The 27,732-nt window shown below is 47.8% G+C and overlaps 1 protein-coding gene across 1 annotated transcript in view; it reads left to right on the forward strand.

Moving 5' to 3' along the window:
• Positions 1–939: 939 nt before the first annotated feature.
• The window catches only part of RNF32 (ring finger protein 32), a 169,821-nt gene continuing 143,028 nt past the window's right edge, over positions 940–27,732 (forward strand). Inside the window, exon 1 of the mRNA XM_063924831.1 lies at positions 940–1,217. The gene's annotated coding sequence lies outside the window, so the exon portion shown is untranslated. The remainder of the gene's footprint in view (positions 1,218–27,732) is intronic.

Raw genomic sequence — 27,732 nt, forward strand, 5'->3', positions numbered from 1 at the left:
GACACCCAAATTGAAAAAGCAAGCAGCATACTGAGGGGTAGAGGTACAGCCCACCCATGATGGGTTGGGAGAAAATAAAGAGGGCATTTCTACCACTGGCTGCACAAAGATACCAGACTATGGGAAGCAAGATGACAGCTTAGTTTTTGAGCTATGAGTAACTTAGGTACTGAGTGTCGTCCTTTACAGTGACGTGCGGTGGGGTGAGGCAGGTGAGGCAGAGCCTTTCCTGTCATACTTACATTTAAACCAGAGTTGTGACTGAATAAAAAATATGAAAAATACTGATAATTTGTTTGAAATATCTTCTTTGCTTTATTCTAATAATTTTTATAGCCCAAACTCTGGAGTAAAAAGTCTATGGCAGGTGAGGCAGTGCCTCACCTGTGTATCCTTTCCACACATCTCTGATCAAAACTCACCAGATTTCCAGGAGTTTATAATGCTGCACCTGTGTATAATGCCCAGATGTACCCTGTGGCCCATATATTGCATGTAAATCTGGCTCTGGGGTTAGCGAGTGCCTCCTGAGCCATTTAGCTCACCGCACGTCCCACTACATCCAAGTGGAGATACAGTAGTTGAAAGCCAGTTAAATAGAGAAGGACAAAGATCAGGAAAGAAGTGGTAGATTTGTGTGTCATCTGCATAGAACTGATTGTATAGGCCAAAAGAGTGGTTCACCCAAATAAATGCTCAAAGAAAGAGACGCAGAGGGACAAAAACAGGGACTTGAGGGACCAAGACAGTGGAACTGGAGAAGAGAACTTGCAAGAAGCAGTCACCGAAGGACTGTTCAGAAAGTTAGGAGGTGAACAAGGAAGTCACAGTGCCACCGCTGCACTGTCTGCTCATTCCTACTGCTGGTGTTGTAGGGTCCCCATAGTAACAGAGGTGCACTGACATGACCTCCAACCTAAAGCACTACTGTGCATGCGCACCTTTACCAACTGTCTTCCATTCTGTCCTCCATAGGACTGGGATATGCCATTGAGAATCTCCTGCATTGTATTCCTGCTGCATTAAGCCGTTGTTCTACATGGTTACTAAACCAATCCCTGGATAAGCTATTCATTGTGTTTACTGACCACCATCATACACTGCTGACATAGGCACACCATAGGTGTCGGCAATAAGTTATTGGCCCAGGCCACCAGCGTGTAAAAAATAAAGATGCCAAGAAAACAGCTGCAGCAACATTCAATAAAAGGATCTGAGTGAGTACAGAAAAAAACTTTATTCATACTGAGGGCAAAGATGTACAGTGCAAATGCTAGTATGGGTTTCACCATGTTAACAGATTAAGGACCCTATTCAGTAAGGATTGTAAATTTTGCTAAGCAGAATTTACAATCCTTTTGTTTGCTTGCTGGGAGCCGCCCATCGCAAGGCAAGGCTGCCCAGCATGCAGCCCACCCACTGGGAACGCGCTGAAATTGCGATCGCACTGCAATTTCAGCATGATTGCTGAAATTGTGGATGGCTCCTGCCGACGCAATCTATTTGATCAGTGCGGCTGTGTGTGACATCACGCGGCTGCCCCGATCATGCCCACGCTATGGCTCCTGTTTGAAAGCTGCCGCCCCAGTTTCATTGCCACCGCTCCCGCAACGCTCTGTCTGCCTTGGAAATGGAGCGTTGCCGTCCCCCTCCCACCCCGCGAATGCCTCTGCCTATCAATCAGGTGAACCGCAGTAAATGCGGGCGCATGCACAGAATGGGCCCTGCCATGCACCCACAGGGCAAACACAGAAATTCCGGTTGGATTGCGATTTGCATCCAACCTGAATTAGAGCCTAATTCAGACCTAATCGCTGTTATGCAAAATCGCATAGAAGCAGATTAACAAATGACTGCACATGTGTACGGATCATAATGCACAGGTGCGAGGCCTATCTGCAAAAAAATACTGCATCTTTTTGATCGCTAGGCGAACGCAGGTTAATTGACAGGAAGCATGTTTGTATCACACTGTAGAAGTAAGTCCTGGTCTACGCACAGACTGCACAAATTATTCGATGATGACTGAGTTGCGAATGGATTTGCAGCTGGCCAGCATTTGCAAAGCTTTTCGCACGGCGTACACAGACTTGCACCAAGCGGATTTTCACCCTGTCTGGGCAGCGACTATCCGATCGCAAACCTCTGAAAACTCGCAGAGGTGAGATCAGGTCTGAATTAGGCCCTTAGGCCCTAAAAGAACTATGCTACATTAAAATTTGCAAAGCAGATGAAGCTAAATCTGGAAAATTATGGAAAGTCACTGGCGATCCCGGTGATAACCCCAACCATGATGATGTGGATAGAGCCATGAGAACCATAGGCCTAGCTGTATAACACAAAATGTGGGTAGTGTTACAGACAAAGGCTTACTATGAAGAATCAACCTGAGGTGCACTCTGTACCACATTAAGCTAAGTGTAGGAAGTCTTGGAGGGACTGACAGGAGAAAAAGTGCTTTAGGGGGTAATTCAGATATGATTGTAGATGTGCTAAATTTAGCACATCTACGATCATTTACTCTGACATGCGAGTGGTCACCCAGCACAAGGCTAGTCCGCCCCGCATGTCAGGCCCTACCCCCCTGCACAGGCGCAAAAGCATCGCAATGGCGTTCCAATGCCATTGGCCTGCCCCTCCTGCCGTGCGACTGCCTCTGCCTGTAAATCAGGCAGAGGTCAATCACAGCTCTGAGATGCTTTTAGCACCTCACTGAGCTCCACAAAAGGATTCAGACTGTGATCGCTGCCGTTGCAGCGATCCAACCTGAATTAGCCCCTTAGAGTCAGAACACAAATTTCTCAAATAGTTTGGACACAAAGGGGAGAACGGAAATAGGTGAGCTTAAGTGCATTTCACAGTGCCTGACCATGTCATGGTCTCTGAGGGAGGATCTGCATATGTCATATCAAGCTCCAACATACAGTACTTGTACATTAGGACCAATGCCTTTAGCAATTATATACTGTTCTGTTTTAATTAATGCAATTAATCATGACAGTGAACAGGGTTATACTGGCCCACAGGGGTCCAGGGGAAACCCCCGGTGAGCCCCACTGCCTGGGTCCACCACTCCCTTCTCTAGGGATCAGGCTCCAGACTGTGCACTTGAATTATACATTATACAGGTGTTTTATTATACTGCATAGGACTATGGTGTATTCACTAAAGTGCATTGCTGTTATTAATCTGGCACATTATCATGATGCACTAGCAGTTTTTATTGACTATATATAGTTATCAAGGGGCCCAGACCATGCACTCTATTGATTATCCAAGCCTCTGTGGCACTGGCCACACCCCCTCTGGAGACACACCCATAAACATGGGCCCCTACCACTGCATTCCCCCAGTGGGCCCTTCATGCCCCAGACCGACACTGACAGTGAATGGGCAGGGCCGGCCCTAGGCATAGGCAATCTAGGCAAATGCCTATGGCATTTGGTATGCTATGGGGCATAAGCAACTTCTGCTGATTAAAATGATATGCGGTATGCCTATATTCTGTGTGTGACTGCAGCTGTATCTGCATAGGAAATGCTATGTTACAGTGTATTCCTGGAAATCACTGTAACGTAGCATTTTGTATGTAGAAACAGCCACAGTCGCACACAGAATATAAGCAAGCTGCATATAATTTTAATCAGCAGAAGCTGCTTGTGCATGCTACCCACATAGTAATGCAAATAAGACGCATTTTTTCGTAAAAATCCAGATGTTAGCAAAGCTGCTAGCTGACTCACGCCAGCCATCTCCTGCTGCATGTCGTATTGAGGCAAGATGTATGAGGACACATCTGTATCTAAGCAGAGGCAGAGGCCACAGTGTTAGCGGTCATGTGAGTGCTGTGTGAGGGTGGGTTGGTTGTGCAGTAGTCTTCGGCATATGTGTAAGGGGCATTATGTGTATAAGGGCATTAATAAAGGTTGGCATAATGTGTAAGGCGCATTATGTTTATAAGGACATTAATAATGTGGGTCATATGTATAAGGGGCATCTCGTATAAATGAATAACTAATGTGTGGCATTATGTGTATAAGGTGCTCTACTGTGTGGCATAATGTATAGAATGGGCACTACAGTGTGGTCTAATGTTAATAAAGAGCAATATGGTGTGGTGTAATGTGAATAAGGAGCAATTCAGTGTGATATAATGTGAATAAGGGGCACTACTGTGAGGAATAAAGTATATAAGGTAAAGTGGTACTACTGTGTGATGTAATGTGAAAAAGGGACACTGTAATATGATAAAATGTGAATAAAGATGCACTACTGTGTGGCGTAATTTGAATTATGGGTTCTGTTGTGTGGCCATGCCCCTTCACAGCAAGAACAAGCCTCTTTTTGAGCTGTGCGCCGAATGTGCGCACTATTCCTATTTAAAATATAGGGGGTAGGAGCACAAAATGAGGACTGCTATTGGTGAGGGGTGATGGTGCTGGGAAAGGGTGCAGGGTCAGAGGCGGAACTAGCGGTGGTGCTAGGGGGCACCAGCCAAAATCTTGCCTAGGGCATCATATTGGTTAGCGCCGGCTCTGGATATGGGGGCTGTCTATATATTTTATAACATTGGTAAAAGTGTGCCTAGAAATGCTTTGTTCTGAGCAGCTGGAGTATTTAGGTCCTTTTGCTGAGAGGAAAAGGTTGTACATCTAACCTGAGAATGGAGAACAGTTTCCTAAGTGCACCTTCCCCACCTCTGCCAGCTCATACACACAATCAAGTCTTGCAAAATAATATTTGGGATATTCCCCATTACTGCAAACTGGTGCTTAGTGAAAGTGTAACACTCCCCATCAGACAGTGCAAACTTTTGCACACAAGCGGCTGCTGTTATCATTGCTTCCAAATCCAAGTAGGTGTTTGCACTGTGCTTTTTAAGTTTTGGTTAAAAGATACAGGTTTATTTTCACATTATTTTATACAGATGTGTCCACATACATCTAGCCTCTTGGCATTTTAAACAGCCCATCTAGTGGCGCAGAGCGTCTTTTTTATTTGCAACACAATGAAGATTAAAATGATATGTGGCATACCTATATTATGTGTGGGACGATAGTTGTAACTGTATATGAAGTGCTACGGGACAGTGTTTTCCTACAAAAACAGAAAACACTAGCGTAGCATTTCGTATGCAGATACAGCCGCAATAGCACACAGAATATGGACATGCCCCATATCGTTTTAATCAGCAGAGTCTGCTTGTGGAGTTGCACGGGACCTGTCAGCATTCTCACACAGACATCTCTGCGTGGTATATTGAGGCAAGATGTATGAGCAGAGGCGTCACTGGTACAAGTGACACCAGGTGCGGGAGGTCCACGCGTGCTGACAAAAGGGGGCGTAGCCTCGTGGATAAGGGACATGGCTTCGCGGACAGGGTCGTTGCTTTACAGCCCGGACACCCGTTTCCGGAGGTCCCGGAGATGCGGGCTGCACTCGGGGACCAGTGTAAGTGAAGTGCCGGCTTCTGCACAGTAACAGGAGAAGGGTGCTGCACGTAATGTCACAGTGCAGTACCCTGATCCTGTCACTGAAGAGCAGTCGGCACTTTGGTGTCACCCCTCGGCGGGTGACACCCGCATGCAGGCCTCACCCCCGGCACCCCCTTTGTGACGCCACTGTGTATGAGAACACATCTGTACATGGCGTTTTCTTTTTTACTGAGTTGTTTAAATTACTAATAATAATTCTATTCAGATATACATTTACCTTTCTTAAGAAACAGGCTTTTTCAATCATCAAGCAAAGTAAGGCTGTCAAACAGAGATATTACAAGGGAGGAGCAATGATGTAAAAGGGACTTGGAAAATCAGAAGGGATAGCTTTGTATTGTGGGTGATGTGGAGCAGGTGGTACAAAGTCAAGAAGAATGACCAGTCGTCAACCCAGTTAGCTGCGCCTTGAAACATATAGCCCCCAGTTCTAGGGTTAGCAAAAAGATTTACTAGAATAATTGATGATACACATGATGTAATCCATTCAAAGAGGGTGCAAGAATAGAGATCATTTCTGTCTTTTTTGAGACGGATTTGAAGATCGCACCCCAAAGCAATCTTTAGTAAAACAAACAAATAAAGGAACCGATAAACAAAAATGTATGCTTGCAAATGCAAGAAGTCTAGCATATAAAATGGGGGAATTGGAATTGTTAGCATCAAAGGCTGAGTATGACATTATAGGTATTACGGAAACATGGTGGGACGACTCTCACAACTGGGTTGCTAACTTGGAGGGGTATTCTCTTTTCAGGAGGAACAGGGTTAACAAAAGAGGAGGAGGTGTATGTCTTTATGTTAAACCATCACTTAAACCAGAGGTTCTCTCAAACTCGGTCCTCGGGGGCCCACACAGTGCATGTTTTGCAGATCTCCTCACAGAATTGCAAGTGAAATAATTAGCTCCACCTGTGGACCTTTTAAAATGTGTCAGTGAGTAATTAATACACCTGTGCACCTGCTGGGTTACCTGCAAAACATGCACTGTGTGGGCTCCCGAGGACCGAGTTTGAGAACCTCTGACTTAAACCATACCTAAAGGAGGTTATCTATGAGGAGACTGGCGATAATGTGGAGTCACTATGGGTTGAAATCTCAAGTGGGGGAATTGATGCAAAAAAACTAGTCATAGGCATGTGTTACAAACAGCCGGATATTAGCATACGTGAGAAAGAACAACTATTGCAACAAATCAAAACGGCTGCAGGATTGGGGGACATCCTTGTGATTGGGGATTTTAATTACCCGGATATAAACTGGAGTAACGATTCGAGTGCTAAAGCGAGGGGCAGCAGGTTCTTAAATATGTTTAGGGATCACTACTTGTCTCAATTAGTCGAGGACCCATCTAGGGGTAAAACTACCCTGGATCTAGTAATTACTAATAATGTGGACATTATATCAAACACTGAAGTTGGGGAGAATTTGGGTAACAGTGATCACTATATGATCACATTCGACATCAGTTTCAGGAAACATAGCTACAGGCGTTCCACCAAAACATTTAACTTTAGGAAGGCTAATTTCAGTATGCTTAGATGTGCACTTAACGACATAGAGTGGGAGGTTCTGTTTAATAACAAGAACACTTCAGAAATGTGGGATGTTTTAAAAGGGTTGCTAAATAGCAATATTCATAACTTTATTCCCATGGGCAGTAAACGCAGGAGTATTAAACTCAAACCGATGTGGCTTAACAAGAAGGTTAAGGCAGAAATGGATAAAAAAAGCGGGCTTTTCAAAGCATTTAAATCTAATGGAAATGAGGACTCTTTCAAGTATTACAAGGAATGTAATAAGAAATGCAAAAAAGCAATAAGAACAGCTAAAATGGAAAAAGAAAAGCAAATCGCTATAGAGAGTAAAACCAATCCCAAAAAGTTTTTTAAATACATAAAGAGTAAAAGGTTAAAAAAGGAGAATATAGGTCTATTAAAAGATGAATTAGGAGAATTGATAATGATGACGAAATAAAAGCGGAAATACTGAACAAATTCTTTTCATCAGTATTCAGCAGTGAAGAAGTGATGGTGGGAGTAGAGCATTACAATTGTGACAGTAATGATTCATGGTTAGATACTTGTTTAAGCAAAGAAGTAGTCCGGGAGAGACTAAGCAAAATTAAGATTAATAAATCACCTGGTCCTGATGGACTTCACCTGAGGGTTCTTATGGAGCTTAGTTCACAACTAGCACGACCCCTATACTTGATTTTCAATAGTTCAATTAGATCAGGCATGGTACCAAAGGACTGGCGTATAGCTGAGGTAGTGCCATTATTTAAAAAGGGATACAAAAATCTTCCGGGAAACTACAGACCAGTTAGTTTAACATCTATAGTGGGGAAAATATTGGAAGGAATTCTAAGGGACCGCATACAGGAGTATCTACATTCCGCTAGGATTATTAGCAAGAACCAGCATGGGTATGTGAGGGACAGGTCATGTCAGACTAACTTAATTAGCTTCTACGAGGAAGTGAGCAATAATCTTGATCAAGGAAAAGCAGTGGATGTGGTCTTCCTAGATTTTGCAAAAGACTTCGATACAGTTCCTCACAGGAGACTGATTATCAAATTAAAGGAGCTTGGCCTAGGAAAAACTATTTGCACATGGATAAGCAGCTGGTTGGATAGCAGGGTACAGCGAGTAGTGGTCAACGAGAAGTCCTCAACCTGGTCCCCAGTAGTCAGCGGAATACCACAAGGGTCCGTACTCGGACCACTACTGTTCAACATATTTATCAATGACCTAGAAATAGGCCTGGAAAGCACAGTGTCAATCTTTGCAGATGATACTAAACTGTGTAAGGTAATTAATTCAGAATTGGATGTGGAGTCCTTGCAGAATGATCTATCTAAACTTGAACTCAGGGCGTCTAAATGGAAAATGAGGTTCAATACAGACAAATGCAAGGTTATGCATTTTGGGACTAAAAACAAACTTGCATCCTACATATTAAATGGGGAACACCTAGGGGAAACAGAGTTGGAAAAAGATTCGGGGGTATTCATTGATAATAGGCTTAATAACCATACACAATGTCAAAACGCAGTAAAGAAGGCAAGTAAGGTGCTAGCGTGCATAAAAAGGGGAATTGAGACAAGGGACTCGGATGTAATCATGCCGCTGTATAAGGCATTGGTACGTCCGCACCTGGAATATTGTGTTCAGTTTTGGGCACCATTGTATAAAAAAGACATCAGTGAACTCGAAAGTGTTCAAAGGCGAGCTACTAAATTGATTAAAGGCCTAGAAGGACTGGACTATAAGGAAAGACATACAGTACTAGGCTGAATATGTATATACTAGAAAAGAGGCGCCTAAGAGGAGATATTATTAATATCTTCAGATATGTAAAGGGACATCACAAAGAGTTATCAGAGGAATTATTTATTAAAAGAACACAGTTTAGGACACGTGGGCACTCGCTGCGACTGGAGGAGAGAAAGTTCCGAACGCAACGGAGGAAAGGGTTCTTCACTGTTATGGCAATTAGGATGTGGAATTCCCTGCCAGGGAAGGTGGTAATGGCGGACTCTGTAATTGGATTTAAAAAAGGAATGGATAAATTTCTGAATGAAAAAGCTATCCAAGGATATAATACTTAAAATATCAATGTGGTTAATCCGGGGGTAACATGAGTTATAGTAGCTAACTAGTCATAAAACATTATTCAGCAAGTATGTAGACTCATCACAACTTAAAACAGGTTGAACACGATGGGCAATTTGCCTCTATTCAACCTCAAATACTATGTTACTATGGTGCAGGGCCGGGAGGGTTAGGTTTAGCAGCGGGGAAGGGAGGGTTAGGCTTAGGCACAACCTGGGGGGGGGTTAGGGTTAGGCACCCACAAGGGAGGGTTAGGGTTAGGGTGGGGGCAGGGGAGGGATAGGGTATTTAGAGGGGGCAGTCGGGATTCAGATGGACGGGATGCCAGTGTCGGGAGTCTGACCGACGATATCGTGTCCATCAAGAGATCATACTGAAACCCTACTTACAGTACCTTCCCTGTTGCACTTGGCCATGGAGCGCTACCCTACTCACTATTCCTGCTGGCAGGCACTGTCACTGTACTCTGGAGAGACATCATGATATACTCCCAGGAGACGCTGCTGGAGTTAGGGGATCTGGGAGGGGGCAGAGCACATGGGCTGCAGCGCTGACCAATGTAATATATGTAGCGCTGCATAGATTACAGCCGGTAGCGGGTGGATGTGATCGCGAGTGCCGTGTCACTGCGGATGCATGAGTGCGGTTCTCAGCCTACAGGGCATATATGCTGTATATGCGCTGTGTGACAAGCACACTCGGCACCACCCTACTTACGGCCCTGGCATTACCATACAGATTAATCAATTTCACCACATGCTCAGGGGTAACAAAAAAGTCACTTGTTATACTGAAAAATATAGCACAGTACCTGTCCTCTGTGGTTCAACTACAACCCGTGTCGTAAATGCTGATCAAACACCTGATGTGCCCAAAAAAAGAATGAACGTTTTGAGATGGACATTTGTCAGCAAATCAAAGGCCTTCACGCACTATTTGCACGGCCTTCGCACCTTTGCATTACAATATCGGTACACTTTTTTATTGTTATGACAACACTGCAGGCCGAATGCTCTCATCCCTGAAAACTCGATGAAAATATGTGATGATTTTTTGAAACCAGAGAACAAACCACTTACATTTGCAAAGATACTACCTTTGATGCCAGAATTAAATGAGTGGAATTCTTCTCAATTAAGAAACATTTGGAGTATCACTTAACCCCCTGTCAAAGTTACCTGATCCACAGTACGAAAAGATGATGCTGTCTTTGAAATTCTTAGCAGAAGGTCAAAAAGACTGACATCACCAGAAACGTCTGCTCATCATTCTGCATTGCATGTCTAAATTCTGCATAAAAAAAATAAAAAATAAAAATTGTAAAATTAATTGATTGTAAATGCACCACTAGGGACCTATTTTTTGTGGACTCATGTTTGTTTACTATAGTATAGAATAGTATAGAATAGTAAGAGCATAACATGAGCTGTAACACATAGCAGCAGCCAATCAGATGTTCCCTTTGCTTAGCATGAGTGCATTAGATTTTTTTTTATATCTAAAGCTTTGGGTTACAGTAACTGATTGACATTTGTATTATGTTAAATATGTTGTAAGTTTAATTTCGTCACAATGAAGAACATATTTTTTATTTATAAAAGTCAATTATTGGATTATTTATAAAACCTACAGTATGTCCACACATGTTACATGTGCCCCACCTGCAGTGCCCACTTGCTTGCTTTTTTTCTTTACTTACATACATGAATCTGGCCCACAGTTAGAACAATTTTGAACAATTTTCAGGTTTTTGATTGGTTGGAAAGTAAACTAATTAGAACTCAAGTAGCATCTATATATCTGCAGGGGAACTATGGGCCTAACTCTATGTTGATTGCCAAACAACATTATCCTCTAATGGGCAAAGCCATGTGCACTGCAGGTGGGGCAGGTGGGGCAGATGTAACACGTGTAGAGAGTTAGATTTGGGTGGGGTGTGTTCAAACTGAAATCTAAATTGCAGTGTAAAAATAAAGCAGCCAGTATTTACCCTGCACAGAAACAATATAACCCACTCAAATCTAACTCTCTGTGCACATTTTATATCTGCCCCCACTGCAATGCACATGGCTATGCCGGGTGGTCTTCAGTATGCCGACTGACGGGATCCCGGCGCACAGTATACCGGCGCCGGAATCCTGACAGCCGGCATACCGACACTTATTCACCCTCGTGGGGGTCCACGACCCCCCTGGAGGGAGAATAAAATAGCGTGATAGCGCGCCACCGTGCCCGTAGCGTGGCGAGCGCAGCGAGCCCTTAAGGGGATCATTTGCCCTCCCCACACTGTCGGTAAGCCGGCGGTCGGGCTCCCGGCGCCGGTATGCTGGTCGCCGGGAGCCCGACCGCCGGCATACCATACTGAACCCGGCTATGCCCATTAGAGTAAAATGTTGTGTTGCAATGAACCTTGAATTACAGTAGGCCCTATATGTATAATTTCAGTCACCCCTTACAATCAAGTAAGTACTATATCTATGAGTGACTTAGATTTTTCTTTTCCAATAACTTTTAACTTAAGGGGTGGAATATTGATTTTAAGACTATTATTCCAAAAAAAATTTGTTTTCACATTTATTTTTACTATACAGGGGATCTTATTAACTACATTTTAAGCTGCCTGTTAAAAACAGATGATATTCCTACCAATGATACTCGCACAGCAGCCTGCACAACACACACGAAGGCACGCATACGCAATGGGGTCATTCCGAGTTGATCGCTCGCTAGCTACTTTTAGCAGCCGTGCAAACGCATAGTCGCTGCCCACGGGGGAGTGTATTTTCGCTTTGCAAGTGTGCGAACATGTGTGCAGCCGAGCGGGACGAAAACGTTTTTTGCAGTTTCTGAGTAGCTGTGGACTTGAAGAGCATCAACTATGAATAACGCAATACATTATGGATATTTCAGAGCTGTTTGTACACACATTGCATTTAGGAGGATGTTCTTTTATCAGGATTATATCATATAGCATAGTGGCAGACTAAACTAATAGGAAGCATTCATGTTTTATCTCACCATAATATATTTTCTTCCTTACTCTCAAGAAGTTCCTCTAAATGGCTCTGGAACTTATGTTGTCAAGTATACAAAGTGAAAAAAAAAAAGTGATGCATACACGGTTGAGTCACATTATTATTACCACCTCCTACATTTGACATCGGCAGCGCGTAGCCCATGAAGTACATTACGTGTCGTGCGCTGGCTTGGAGGGGATATTGGGTGTGCGATATTCCATCTGTACACATATCACCATATCACTCGCTGCTGTCGTGGGTAAAAGGGGCGATTTATATGAGTTGAAAAAGGTATGATTATTCGCTTTCGTGCCAAGGGTGGAAGTATTTCTAAAACAGCTCGCTTTGTGAACTGTTTGCTTGCTTCTGTGGTGAAGGTTTATCGTGATTGGACAAATTGTGAATAACCGATGTGGAAACTGTGGAGCACTATGTGCCATTGAACTTCGGCTACGAAGGTGTGTAAGGGCCGACCGACACACTACAGTGGAGCAGCTCACCATCAGAAAAAACCTGGAGGCTACCAGATGTGTGTCTAAAATTATGGTTCAGCCCGTCTAGCTGCTGTCCGTGCTGCACACGCCGGTTACTCTAGTTCAGGCATGTCCAAACTGCGGCCCTCCAGCTGTTGTGAAACTACATATCCCAGCATGTCCTGACAGTTTTGCTGTCAGAGAATGCTAAAGCTGTGTCAGGGCATGCTGGGATGTGTAGTTTCTCAACAGCTGGAAGGCCGCAGTTTGGTCATGCCTGCTCTAGTTATTAGCTCAGAATCAGAATCAGTTTATTGCCAAGTATATCAGTACATAATAGACACGGAATTTGTTTCTAATGACCACAGCTCTCAGACAAGATACAACACATGACATAACATAGGGAAGAGAAGCATGATGGATACTTGAGTACATGTTACTTGTATGACATGAAATGGGCTAGGCAATTGTCGAGTTAACCAAGATAGTTGCTTGGGGGAAGAAACTGTTCCTGTGTCTAGCAGTTCTCGCCAGCCTCAAGCTGTACCGTCTGCCAGATGGCAGCCGACGGAACAGGACGTGAGCGGGGTGGAAGTGGTCGTCAATAATCCTTCCCGCCCACTTTGTGATCCTTGCCCGATAGATATCCTCAATTGCCGGGAGGTTTGTCCCTATGATTTTTTCCGCTACCTTTACGATTCGCTGTAGTCTGTTCCTGTCATGGGTTGGGGCCGAGCCAAACCACACTATTATCAAGGTGCAGAGAACAGATTGAATAATTGCAGAGTAAAAGAGGATCAGAAGTTCCTGCGGCAGTTTGAACTTCCTAAGTTGTCGTAAGAAGTACAACCTCTGCTGGGCTTTTCCCACAATGCCATCGATGTTAGACTTCCACCTCTCAGATCCTTGGCTATCGTGGAGCCTAGAAATCTGAAGGATTCTACCACCGTTACCGTATTGTCCGCAATTGTTAGTGCGGAGAGTGTAGGGGGGTGCTTCCTGAAATCAACAATCATCTCAACTGTTTTTGATTCATTTAACTGTAGATTGTTTGTACCGCACCAGGTGACTAGCCTCTCAACCTCCTTACTGTAAGCAGACTCCTCCCCATCCATAAAGAGACCAATTAGTGTGGTGTCATCCGCAAATTTAAGGAGTTTCATGGATGTGTCTGTGGAAGAGCAGTCATTGGTGTAGAGAGAGAAGAGGAAGGGAGAAAGAACACACCCTTGGGGTGCACCCGTACTAGTAGTCCTAACCCCAGACATGAATTTCCCCATCCATAGCTGGTGGTCATAATAATGTGACTCCACCGTGCATACAGTATGTCCAATATTTTAAGCATGATAGAAAGTCCCACTGAGGACTGGAGTGCTCTGGTAGTTTGTACGGTCAGTCTAAACCTGCATCTGTGTGAGGCAATATCTCAAGTTGTGGGAGTGCAAACTGAATATTCTGCTAATTTAATAGATATAAAAGACAACAGTACACATAAAAATATACCGATAAATAGAACAACAGTGAAAAACAATTAAAACATTTTCTAAAAAAAATAAAATAAGCATTTAACGTGTAAGGTTCTACGCCGTATGGCCCTAACACATAATCAATGTAAGCTAAGGACATATTTCATAGTTCTGTAGTGAACACACATCACATTAGCAAAACTTCAAGAGCTCCCTCTGCTGGCTAATTAATGAAAGCTACCCACTTAAAACCAAGTAATTCTGTATTTTATTCATGAGTGCACACTTGAAGTTAAATTAGTGTAGGCTTTGGCAGTATGGCTCTCCAGCTGTTGGAGAGTAACAAGTTCCAACATGCCCTGATAGCCATAGGCAGACAGCAGCAGGTTGAATGTGCATATCCAGTCCATCCACTTTCTCCTGGAGGTCTATGAAAAAGTGCTGCTGGTGATTGGCTTCAGTGAGTGGACTCGTAGAGGAATAAGAGCTAAGACAGGACCCATAGATGCTAAAGTAAAAGGCTGAGTTGAAAGCAAGTTGTCCGTAATTGCTTGTGTAAATGAAAGTTATTCACCTCTCTGCGGCCAGACCGTCCTAATCCATACAGTTTTATTGATACCCATCATCATTATCAGTGCGCACTAGACAGGGGCGGATCCAGAAAAAAATTACAGGGGGGGCACCATAAGGGGCGTGGCTTCATTGGAATGGGCGTGGCTTCGTTTGAATGGGCGTGGTATTGCAGGAAAAGACTACCTTATACCCCAGTTTTGCAACCTGCACGCCCAGACGTTGGCCACCACAGGAAAGAAAAATAATCCTGATTCATGCCCCTTACATTATTTGTCATTTTTCCTCCTTATAGTAATGCCCAGTATACATTATTCCACATACTGCAATGGCCCTTAGACATTATTCCACACACAATAATGCACATGACACAATATGCACACACTGTAATGCCCCAGACACATTATGCCACACACCGTAATGCCTGTGACACATTATGACAGGAATCGCAATGCCCGTTATACATTATGCCACACACTGCAATGACCTTGAGACATTATACCACAATGCCCGTGATATAGTATACCATACACCGTAATGCCTGTGACACATACCGCAATGCCCGTTATACCCTATGCCACACACCGCAATGCCCGTTATATATTATGCCACACTGCAATGACCCTGAGACATTATACCACATACCACAATGCCCGTGATATAGTATACCACATACCGTAATGCCTGACACATTATGACACACACCGCAATGTCCGTGATACATTATGCCACACACTGCAATGACCCTGAGACATTATACCACATATCACAATGCCAGCGATATAGTATACCATACACCGTAATGCCTGTGACACATTATGACACACACCGCAATGTCCGTGATACATTATGCCACACACCGTAATGCCCATTACACATTAAGTCCTACAGTAAGGCTTCTAATTACTTTTCAAATACCTGCTCGTTGTCAGGGGTTTCATGCACTGGGTGTCATGCTCGTTGCCAGGGGTTTCATGCTCTTGGTTCCATGCACGGTGCCAGGGGTTTTCATGCTCAGGGTGTCATGCTCGTTGCCAGGGGTTTCATGCACTGGGTGTCATGCTCGTTGCCAGGGGTTTCATGCACTGGGTGTCATGCTCGTTGCCAGGGGTTTCATGCACTGGGTGTCATGCTCGTTGCTAGGAGGTAGTCCTTGTTGCTAGGGCTGTGCTCCCAGTGCCACATATGTCCCCAGTGCCAGATATTCCCCCACGGTGCCAGGTACTCACATGCCCCCAGTGCCAAATATAGCCCCCCCCATGTGCCAGGTACACATATACCCCCAGTGCCAGATATTCCCCGACAGTGCCACATATGCCCCCAGTGCCAGATATCGCCCCCCCCAGTGCTATATATGCCCCCAGTGCCACATATGCCCCAGTGCCAGATATTCCCCCCCCAGTGCCACATATGCCCCCAGTGCCAGATATCCCCCCCCAGTGCCACATATGCCCCCAGTGCAATATATTACCCCCCCAGTGCCATATATGCCCCCAGTGCCAGATATTCCCCCCAGTGCCATATATGTCCCCAGTGCCAGATATTCTCCCCCCCCCCTCCCTGCCAAATATGCCCCCAGTGCCAGATTTTCCCCCCCAGTGCGTGTCCCCCCCCCCTTCCTTCCTCCGCCGCCGCTGCTGCTCCCCCCGCTCCCCTGCTGTTAGGAGGGACACGGAGGGCACAGTGCACGCCTCCCTGTGTCCCTCCTGTGTCTCCGGCGGCCGCGGGTCACTGTAATAAAGGAAGTGCTCACGAACGGCACTTCCTTTATGAGACCAGCGGCCGCCGGTGACCCAGGAGGGACACAGGAGAGGCGCGCACTGTGCCCTCCGTGTCCCTCCTAACAGCAGGGGAGGAAACGAGACCGTAGACTGACATGCGGACGCTCATCCGCATGTCAGTCTGCACTAAAAATGACAGGGGGGGCACGTGCCTTGGTGCCCCCCCCCTAAATCCGCCACTGGCACTAGAGATGAGCGGGTTCGGTTTCTCTGAATCCGAACCCGCACGAACTTCATGTTTTTTTCACGGGTCCGAGCAGACTCGGATCCTCCCGCCTTGCTCGGTTAACCTGAGCGCGCCCGAACGTCATCATGACGCTGTCGGATTCTCGCGAGACTCGGATTCTATATAAGGAGCCGCGCGTCGCCGCCATTTTCACACGTGCATTGAGATTGATAGGGAGAGGACGTGGCTGGCGTCCTCTCCATTTAGATTAGGGTTGAGAGAGAGAGAGAGAGATTGACCTGAGGCTGTGATACTGTAGAAGAGAGTGCAGAGTTGATAAGCTGAAGGCTGCATAAGCCTGAGGCCATATAAGCGATCAACTTTTTGTGATTGGTTGTTAAATGACTAAGCAGTTGCTAGGCAGATCAGTTTTCCCGGTTGGTTTTTTCCTATTGGTTTAAGGGGTTGTGCATCAGGATGAAGAGGAGGGTCTTAGGTTAGTATATAGGGGGTGGCCATCTTGCTAGACTCCCTCTTGCCTTTCAGTTTATGCCCCAGGAAGGATAAGTACTATTGCTTATTTTCACTGCCTGTAAATTGTTTTTGTTTTTGTTTTTTTTTGAATTTCATTTGCCTTCTCTAGGGCATTATACAGTGCTGTGCCCCCTCTCTGCGTGTCATTGTCTACTTTTGCAGATTCTCCCCCCTCTGCCATGCCTCGTCCAAAACGTGCAGCTCCCCCCCCCCCCCGGCGCCTCGTGGATGCGGGGAGCGCCTTCCGCTCCCGCTCCCCGAGCGTTGCGCCACAGAGAGGACTTCCCCCTGTTTCAGACAGGCGGCGGGGACGGGCAGTTACAGCCCGCTCCCCTGCCGCACGGAGACGGGCGGCCAGCGGCCGTTCGTCACGTGGTGCCGATGCGCGCGGCTCGGCCGGGCCGCGCGTCCCAGCGCTCGCAGCGGGACGGGCCTCTCCTCTCCCTCCTGCCTCGGGCGTCTGCAGCACTTCCCCTCCGGCGGCCGGCGGCCGCTCTGCACGTGGCGCGGGTGCGCGCGGTCCGGCTGGGCCGTGCTCCCCGGCGCCTCCCGCGGGCGAAACGACTTCCCTCCCTCCTTCCATAAGTGCCTCCGGCCCTCCTCCTCCATCCCCGCGGTCGGCTCTCGGCGGCGTCCTGGGGGCACAAGCTGTGCCGGACGGCCGCGGCAGAGCTGCGGGGGGCGAGGGGGGGGTCAATATGCAGCTGGGGGATATGAGCCCAGGGCAGCGGGTAGCGGCTCCCGCTGTCCCCGGGACAATACAGGGCCCCATACTACCCCCCTCCAGCGGGGGGTTTAGCACACCGCACCTCAATTTAAATAATATTGGGCCGTTTGGGCCTAGTGTCGCCGGGGCGGGGGACGTGGCAGCGTCGGCCGCCACACCCGCCCCGGCGGCAGTCACATGGCAGGGTTTTTCCCCGGCCTCGGTGGCCTGCTCGGGCTCCTCCTGGGTGTCAGACGCCCCGACGCCATTAACGGCGCCCCCGCTCGTCGGTTTTCAAACCCCTCTCCACGCCCTTCCCGGTCCTTTTCAGTTTGGGTCCACACAGACATCCGTCTCGGCGGCTTATATGACGCCCGGCGGGGCGCTTTCGGTAGCAGCGCAGCAAGGCTTCGCGGGGAGCCAGTCCTTCCCCGGGGGTTTTGCGTGGCCTCCGGCTCCAGCATTCCCCTTAGCCGCCAGCATGCCTTCCATGGGCTTCATGACGGTGTCCGGCACACAGTTTTCCCCGCACGGGGCCAGCGCGGGCGCCGGCGTGCAGTCCACGTGGTCGGTCGGTGGCCCCCGAGTCGCGGTGCCCTTGCCGGCCTTTGCGGGCCTGCAGTCAGGGCAGGCACCGGGCGGTGGGTATCAGGTGGCACAGAGTTGGCCCCCTCTCGCGGCGCCCCCTCAGTTCCTTCCGGCGTCATACGGATGGGCGGGGGCGGGCGGCTGCCCGCCGCATACGGCGTGGCGGCCGTCTTACCCCGCGAGTTTCGGTGCAGTGAGCGGGTCAGCCTTTACGCAGTCGATCGGGTACACCTCGGCGGGGGCCCCCTCCCTGCAGCTGCCGGGCGGCCATCCGCCACGGAACGGGGGGACGGGCTCTCCGCCTCCGCATTTGCGGACAAGTGTTAATGATGTTCTGGTTCCCCCGGTGCCGGTTGTCCCCTCTTTTTCTCCCTTGCAGGTTCCGTCTAATTTAGGGGCTACGCCCGTCACGAGGCGAAGGTCACGGACAAGCGCGACTGCGAACGTGGAGGTACGGCCATCAGCGGAGGCGGGTGCAGCGGACGACGCGGTTCCGGGTCCTTCAAACTCCGGTGAGCTAAATATTCCTTTACACGTTTCAACTTGTAGTTCCTCGTCTTCTAGCAGCGTATCATCCGGCTCTCCGCGGCGCCCGCGTAAATTAGCTAGGCTCATCGCGCGGCGAATGGCCAAGGAGGCGCACAAGGTGGCCGCTCCTGCGCAGGTGGTCCCCTCCGACCCTCCCCGTTACGGCGAGATGGTACATTGCGCCAACCTGGCAGTGACAAGAGGGGTTCGTAAGCGCATGCGGGAAAAAATACGTAAGGGGAAGTATGTAGACATATTCACCCTTACAGAGGAAATGCGGCAGGGTTTTGACGCGGCCAAGAAACCGGGTGGTATTGGGGAAAATGCGTTTCGCAATTTTCACCAGTGGCTGCGTGGGTTTTTGGTGTTCATGGCTTGCTACACGGAATCGCGTCCCGCGGAGTATGCCAACTTGGTGAAATATTTGTTTTTAGTACACGATATGTACTTAAAATCCAAGGGTTCCGCGTGGCGGGATTACGACGAGAAGTTTCGTCGCAATCAGGATGGCAACCCCATCCTGCCCGCGGGTTTTAAGGATGTTGAGGTGTGGTTGGAGGTCACGCAGCAGGTCAAACCCACCCCGGACGTCACGGCCAAGAAGCCCGGGGCGGCCGGGGCGGTGGCTTCTCGATTGACGGGAAAAGGCAAGTGCTTTGCCTACAACGACGGCAAATGCGGCAAAGGAACGGGCTGTCGTTTTCGCCACTCATGCAGGTTGTGCGGAGCCAGTCACCCGGCCAAGGAATGCACCGCGGCGACAGGCGGTAAGCCTGCCGCTTCCACCGAGGCCGGTGGAATTGGCAAGTAAGGCCTTCTCCCCGATTATAGTTCCCGAGTTGCAGCGCTGGCTTACCTTGTACCCCGATGAGTCGGCGGCATTGTTTCTCTTGCAGGGCTTTCAGCACGGTTTTCGTTTGCCAATCCCGGATTCGGTGTATGTGGTTGCACGCCAGAATTTGAGATCGGCTCGGGAATTCCCGCAGGAAGTCCGGCGGAAGGTTGACGGGGAGATTGGGCTGGGGCGCGTTGCCCTCCTTGTGCATTTCCCCAGTAGGGGTAGTGCCCAAGAAGGCCATAGGTAAGTTTCGTTTGATACAGCACTTGTCGCACCCGCCGGGGCTGTCGGTCAACGACGCTATCCCGGAAGCCCAATGCAGAGTTCGATATCAGTCGTTTGACGACGCGCTGCGATTAGTGCGGGATTGTGGTCCGGGGAGTCTGTTGGCAAAATTGGACGTGGAGTCGGCCTTTCGGCTACTCCCGCTACACCCAGATTCCCTGCGGTTTCTGGGTTTCAAAATAGGGGGCGAATTCTACGTCGATCGGTGTCTCCCCATGGGTTGCTCTGTCTCCTGCGCCTACTTTGAGTGCTTTAGCACGTTTTTGCACTGGTGCGTCCAGACCGCCTCCGGGCAGATGGGGGTGGCTCACTACCTGGATGACTTTCTTTTTGTAGGCCCCGGAGACAGTTCGGTCTGTGGGGACATTCTCTCGGTGGCCAGGTCGTTATTCTGCGCTTTAGGGGTGCCGGTTGCGCAGGATAAGTGCGAGGGTCCTTGCACTTGTCTTAGCTATTTAGGTATCGAGATTGACACGGTAGGGGGGTGCTGTCGCTTGCCCGAGGATAAGGTGCGGAAACTATTGGGTTTGATTACAGACTGTTTAGGAAAACGCAGGGTTCGGCTTAAACAGGTGCAGTCCTTGCTTGGTTCTCTCAAATTTGCGTGTCGGATTATCCCCATGGGTAGGATTTTCTGTCGCAAACTTGAGCGGGCCACCGCGGGGACGGTTTCGACAGAATCACTCCGTGTACCTTTCCCGCGAGATCAAGGATGATTTGCGGATTTGGGTCTCGTTCCTGGTGTCCTTCAACAGGGAAGTGTTGTGGCCCGCTCCTTGTTGTTCCAGTAAGCAGCTGCAGTTGTTCACGGATGCTTCAGGCAGTCGAGGTTTCGGCGCGTTCTTCGCTGGCTCATGGTGCGCTGCGGCCTGGCCGGCATCTTGGGTAACGCGTGGGTTTACCAAGAACCTGCTTCTGCTGGAATTGTTCCCGATCTTAGTGGCGCTTGAGTTATGGGCCGGACGGTTCGCAAATAGGGACATTTTGTTTCTTTGCGACAACTTAGGGGTAGTGCATGCGATTAATAACCAGCGTTCCTCATCTCCGCAGGCGCTGCGATTGCTAAGGCATTTAGTGTTGGTTTGTTTGCAGCGCAATATTAATTTTAGGGCTCGCCACGTACCTGGAGTTGACAATGGAATTGCGGATGCATTGTCCCGGTTCCAGTTTGACAAATTCAGGACGTTGGTTCCGGGAGCGGAGGCAGAGGGGTTACAGTGCCCACCTTCTGTCTGGCAGATGGTCGAAGCGGTTTAACGGCGTTGGCCAGGTGTGCACTGGCTCCCTCTACGCTACGAGCGTATGATGCTGCATGGCGGGATTGGTCAGCCTTTCAGAGTAGGTACGGGGTAGCAGGTGAGTCCTCGGCCGACGCCCTGTTGACCTTTGTTTGGGAGCATTACCAAAACGGTAGGTCAAAAGTGGCCATGGCTACTGCCCTTGCGGGCATCGCCTTTCACTCGCGACTCCACGGGACAACGGACCCCACGGGGTCGTTTGTCCTTTCCAGAGCGCTGAAAGGTTGGGCTAGGTTGCACCCGGCGCCTGCGGATTCACGTAGGCCTATAACGTTGCAGCTGCTAGCGGAATTGCTGCGTGTGCTACCTCGGATTGCGTCCTCGGAATTTGAGGTGGCATTGTTTAGTAGCGCGTATGCCCTGGCCTTTTTCGGGGCTTTTCGGGTGAGCGAGCTAGTGGCGAGCAGCAAGGCGTCCCGGGAATCGGGTCTGCTCTACGAGAATGTGCGCTTGCAGGAGGGCCTGTTGCTCTGTAGGATTGTGCGGTCCAAGACAGATCAAACAGGTCGGGGTCGCTGGTTGTCCTTGGAGGCTCAGGGAGGTATGGGCGTTTGCCCGCTGCGGTTGACGCAAGAGTATGTGCGGTTAAGACCTCCGGGGGGCAACCAGTTGCTGGTGCACGCGCAGTTGGACCCTCTGACAAAGTTTCAGTTCTCATCGGTGTTCAAGAAATGTTTGACGGCGTTGGGCTTGCAGGAGGCGGACTTCGGTACTCATTCCTTTCGGATTGGGGCGGCTACCCATGCGGCGGCCGCTGGTTCATCACCAGCGGCTATTCGGGAGTTGGGTCGCTGGAAGTCGGCCTCCTATAAGTCCTATGTCCGTATAGATAAGTTATAAGTGCGCCTGTTGCGCTAACCCAAAAACGTGTTTACTCGTCGGTTTTTGAACGCTTACCGTTCAGGAATCGAGGGTGTGAAGCGAATTTTTAAAATTTTTCCTCCGAGGGGGCCTAATTTCAATTGGCTGTTCTACCAAGGTCCACGGGAGGTTTTTTGAGTTTTCTCCTTCACTTGGGTTTTATTGGTTACGTTGTGTTTAAGTTACAGATTATGTGCATAATCTGACATTAGGATATTTTCTTTTACAGCTGTCAGCAATTTTGGAGACCACATATGGATGGTTGGTCATTCATATGTTTTTTGGGCGGAGAAACATCCCATGGCATCTAGGGCGACTGAGATTTTTGGGTCCCGGCAATTTAGATGGTTAGGTGTTAGGGGCATGTTATGGGGTGATTTGTTGCGCGTCCTTTTTTCTAGGGAGCGCCGCTGGGGTCGCCCCAGTTGTATTATCATTCATCTGGGTGGTAATGATCTGGGCCGAGTTAAAGGCATAGACTTGATTTTGTCTATAAAGGCGGATGTGGTGGCGATACGTTGTCACTGGCCTGGGGTATGCATTGTCTGGTCGGAAATGGTGCCCCGTTTCCATTGGCGTGGTGCGGTGCGTTTCTCGGCGCTGGAGAAAGCACGCAAAAAGGTGAACTCGACGGTGTCTCTGTTTGTCAAGGCCATAGGCGGAGTGGCAATTAAGCATCCTCTGCTGGTGCTGCGGAACAGGCAGTTCTATAGAGACGATGGGGTTCACCTTTCTCCGGAAGGAGTGCAGTTTTTTCTGGAAGATATTTTCGGTCTTTTTCGTTAGAGCTAGTTAGTTTCTGGTTGGTTAAGGTTCTGTTTGCGGATGGCGGTGGCGGTTTGGAAAACCTTGGTGGCGGGAAATCGCTGCCAACCAGCTGTCACACAGGCATAAGTGGTCATTGTGGGGCTCCCTCTTTAAATGGACGGCAGGTGTGTCCTTTTCTTGCGGTTGGACATTTAGACGTTCCCCTGCGGGAACCGAACGTTTGCCAGAGAAAGAGGGGTAAGGCCAGCACAATGCGGGTTATGCGGGAAGGAGGCGGGGTATGTGTACTCCCCTCCTTGGTTTGGTGGTTTGTCATCTAGGTGACGGGTGCTGGTGTTTGGCAGCGGTTTTCTGTTTGCCATCCTCCAAACTAAAGTTAATATATATTCAATTCAATTCTAATTCGGCCTCAATTATTAGTTTAAAGAGTTGGTCAGCGATTAATAAACATCGTCTGACCTTTAACTCCAGCTACTGTGTCCGTGTCTTTATTTCAGTGTGTGGTGTGGTTTTATTTAGTGATAAGCTAGCTTAAGTAAAAGGTTTATGTAATCACAATAAAGTTATGAGCGGCTTAGATAAGCTGAAGGCTGCATAAGCCTGAGGCCATATAAGCGATCAACTTTTTGTGATTGGTTGTTAAATGACTAAGCAGTTGCTAGGCAGATCAGTTTTCCCGGTTGGTTTTTTCCTATTGGTTTAAGGGGTTGTGCATCAGGATGAAGAGGAGGGTCTTAGGTTAGTATATAGGGGGTGGCCATCTTGCTAGACTCCCTCTTGCCTTTCAGTTTATACCCGCCCGCCCTCCCAGAATGCGTCTACGTTTTTTGTTCTTGCTGTGGGCTATTGAAAGCCAGATTGGCGGGAAATCGCTGCCAACCAGCTGTCACACAGGCATAAGTGGTCATTGTGGGGCTCCCTCTTTAAATGGACGGCAGGTGTGTCCTTTTCTTGCGGTTGGACATTTAGACGTTCCCCTGCGGGAACCGAACGTTTGCCAGAGAAAGAGGGGTAAGGCCAGCACAATGCGGGTTATGCGGGAAGGAGGCGGGGTATGTGTACTCCCCTCCTTGGTTTGGTGGTTTGTCATCTAGGTGACGGGTGCTGGTGTTTGGCAGCGGTTTTCTGTTTGCCATCCTCCAAACTAAAGTTAATATATATTCAATTCAATTCTAATTCGGCCTCAATTATTAGTTTAAAGAGTTGGTCAGCGATTAATAAACATCGTCTGACCTTTAACTCCAGCTACTGTGTCCGTGTCTTTATTTCAGTGTGTGGTGTGGTTTTATTTAGTGATAAGCTAGCTTAAGTAAAAGGTTTATGTAATCACAATAAAGTTATGAGCGGCTTATAGTGACTGACGACCACAGTGACCACCAGACAGTGCAGTTGTTTGTTTTATTTAATATATCCGTTCTCTGCCTAAAAAAAACGATACACACAGTGACTCAGTCACATACCATATCTGTGTGCACTGCTCAGCCCAGTGTGCTGCATCAATGTATATATATATCTGACTGTGCTCAGCTCACACAGCTTATAATTGTGGGGGAGACTGGGGAGCACTGCAGTGCCAGTTATAGGTTATAGCAGGAGCCAGGAGTACATAATATTATATTAAAATTAAACAGTGCACACTTTTGCTGCAGGAGTGCCACTGCCAGTGTGACTAGTGACCAGTGACCTGACCACCAGTATATATAATATTAGTAGTATACTATCTCTTTATCAACCAGTCTATATTAGCAGCAGACACAGTACAGTGCGGTAGTTCACGGCTGTGGCTACCTCTGTGTCGGCACTCGGCAGCCCGTCCATAATTGTATATACCACCTAACCGTGGTTTTTTTTTCTTTCTTTATAGTCATACTAGTTACGAGTATACTATCTCTTTATCAACCAGTCTATATTAGCAGCAGACACAGTACAGTGCGGTAGTTCACGGCTGTGGCTACCTCTGTGTCGGCACTCGGCAGCCCGTCCATAATTGTATATACCACCTAACCGTGGTTTTTTTTTCTTTCTTTATACATACATACTAGTTACGAGTATACTATCTCTTTATCAACCAGTCTATATTAGCAGCAGACACAGTACAGTGCGGTAGTTCACGGCTGTGGCTACCTCTGTGTCGGCACTCGGCAGCCCGTCCATAATTGTATATACCACCTAACCGTGGTTTTTTTTTCTTTCTTTATACATACATACTAGTTACGAGTATACTATCTCTTTATCAACCAGTCTATATATTAGCAGCAGACACAGTACAGTGCGGTAGTTCACGGCTGTGGCTACCTCTGTGTCGGCACTCGGCAGCCCGTCCATAATTGTATATACCACCTAACCGTGGTTTTTTTTTCTTTCTTTATACATACATACTAGTTACGAGTATACTATCTCTTTATCAACCAGTCTATATATTAGCAGCAGACACAGTACAGTGCGGTAGTTCACGGCTGTGGCTACCTCTGTGTCGGCACTCGGCAGCCCGTCCATAATTGTATATACCACCTAACCGTGGTTTTTTTTTCTTTCTTTATACATACATACTAGTTACGAGTATACTATCTCTTTATCAACCAGTCTATATATTAGCAGCAGACACAGTACAGTGCGGTAGTTCACGGCTGTGGCTACCTCTGTGTCGGCACTCGGCAGCCCGTCCATAATTGTATATACCACCTAACCGTGGTTTTTTTTTCTTTCTTTATACATACATACTAGTTACGAGTATACTATCTCTTTATCAACCAGTCTATATATTAGCAGCAGACACAGTACAGTGCGGTAGTTCACGGCTGTGGCTACCTCTGTGTCGGCACTCGGCAGCCCGTCCATAATTGTATATACCACCTAACCGTGGTTTTTTTTTCTTTCTTTATAGTCATACTAGTTACGAGTATACTATCTCTTTATCAACCAGTCTATATTAGCAGCAGACACAGTACAGTGCGGTAGTTCACGGCTGTGGCTACCTCTGTGTCGGCACTCGGCAGCCCGTCCATAATTGTATATACCACCTAACCGTGGTTTTTTTTTCTTTCTTTATACATACATACTAGTTACGAGTATACTATCTCTTTATCAACCAGTCTATATATTAGCAGCAGACACAGTACAGTGCGGTAGTTCACGGCTGTGGCTACCTCTGTGTCGGCACTCGGCAGCCCGTCCATAATTGTATATACCACCTAACCGTGGTTTTTTTTTCTTTCTTTATACATACATACTAGTTACGAGTATACTATCTCTTTATCAACCAGTCTATATATTAGCAGCAGACACAGTACAGTGCGGTAGTTCACGGCTGTGGCTACCTCTGTGTCGGCACTCGGCAGCCCGTCCATAATTGTATACTAGTATCCAATCCATTCATCTCCATTGTTTACCTGAGGTGCCTTTTAGTTGTGCCTATTAAAATATGGAGAATAAAAATGTTGAGGTTCCAAAATTAGGGAAAGATCAAGATCCACTTCCACCTCGTGCTGAAGCTGCTGCCACTAGTCATGGCCGAGACGATGAAATGCCAGCAACGTCGTCTGCCAAGGCCGATGCCCAATGTCATAGTACAGAGCATGTCAAATCCAAAACACCAAATATCAGTAAAAAAAGGACTCCAAAACCTAAAATAAAATTGTCGGAGGAGAAGCGTAAACTTGCCAATATGCCATTTACCACACGGAGTGGCAAGGAACGGCTGAGGCCCTGGCCTATGTTCATGGCTAGTGGTTCAGCTTCACATGAGGATGGAAGCACTCAGCCTCTCGCTAGAAAAATGAAAAGACTAAAGCTGGCAAAAGCAGTAGCACCGCAAAGAACTGTGCGTTCTTCGAAATCCCAAATCCACAAGGAGAGTCCGACTCCAATTGTGTCGGTTGCGATGCCTGACCTTCCCAACACTGGACGTGAAGAGCATGCGCCTTCCACCATTTGCACGCCCCCTGCAAGTGATGGAAGGAGCACCCGCAGTCCAGTTCCTGATAGTCAGATTGAAGATGTCAGTGTTGAAGTACACCAGGATGAGGAGGATATGGGTGTTGCTGGCGCTGGGGAGGAAATTGACCAGGAGGATTCTGATGGTGAGGTGGTTTGTTTAAGTCAGGCACCCGGGGAGACACCTGTTGTCCGTGGTAGGAATATGGCCGTTGACATGCCTGGTGAAAATACCAAAAAAATCAGCTCTTCGGTGTGGAAGTATTTCACCAGAAATGCGGACAACAGGTGTCAAGCCGTGTGTTCCCTTTGTCAAGCTGTAATAAGTAGGGGTAAGGACGTTAACCACCTCGGAACATCCTCCCTTATACGTCACCTGCAGCGCATTCATAATAAGTCAGTGACAAGTTCAAAAACTTTGGGTGACAGCGGAAGCAGTCCACTGACCAGTAAATCCCTTCCTCTTGTAACCAAGCTCACGCAAACCACCCCACCAACTCCCTCAGTGTCAATTTCCTCCTTCCCCAGGAATGCCAATAGTCCTGCAGGCAATGTCACTGGCAATTCTGACGAGTCCTCTCCTGCCTGGGATTCCTCCGATGCATCCTTGCGTGTAACGCCTACTGCTGCTGGCGCTGCTGTTGTTGCTGCTGGGAGTCGATGGTCATCCCAGAAGGGAAGTCGTAAGCACACTTTTACTACTTCCACCAAGCAATTGACTGTCCAACAGTCCTTTGCGAGGAAGATGAAATATCACAGCAGTCATCCTGTTGCAAAGCGGATAACTGAGGCCTTGACAACTATGTTG

This window comes from Pseudophryne corroboree, chromosome 5 (genome assembly GCF_028390025.1).
Source record: "Pseudophryne corroboree isolate aPseCor3 chromosome 5, aPseCor3.hap2, whole genome shotgun sequence".
Taxonomy (NCBI): Eukaryota; Metazoa; Chordata; class Amphibia; order Anura; family Myobatrachidae; genus Pseudophryne; species Pseudophryne corroboree.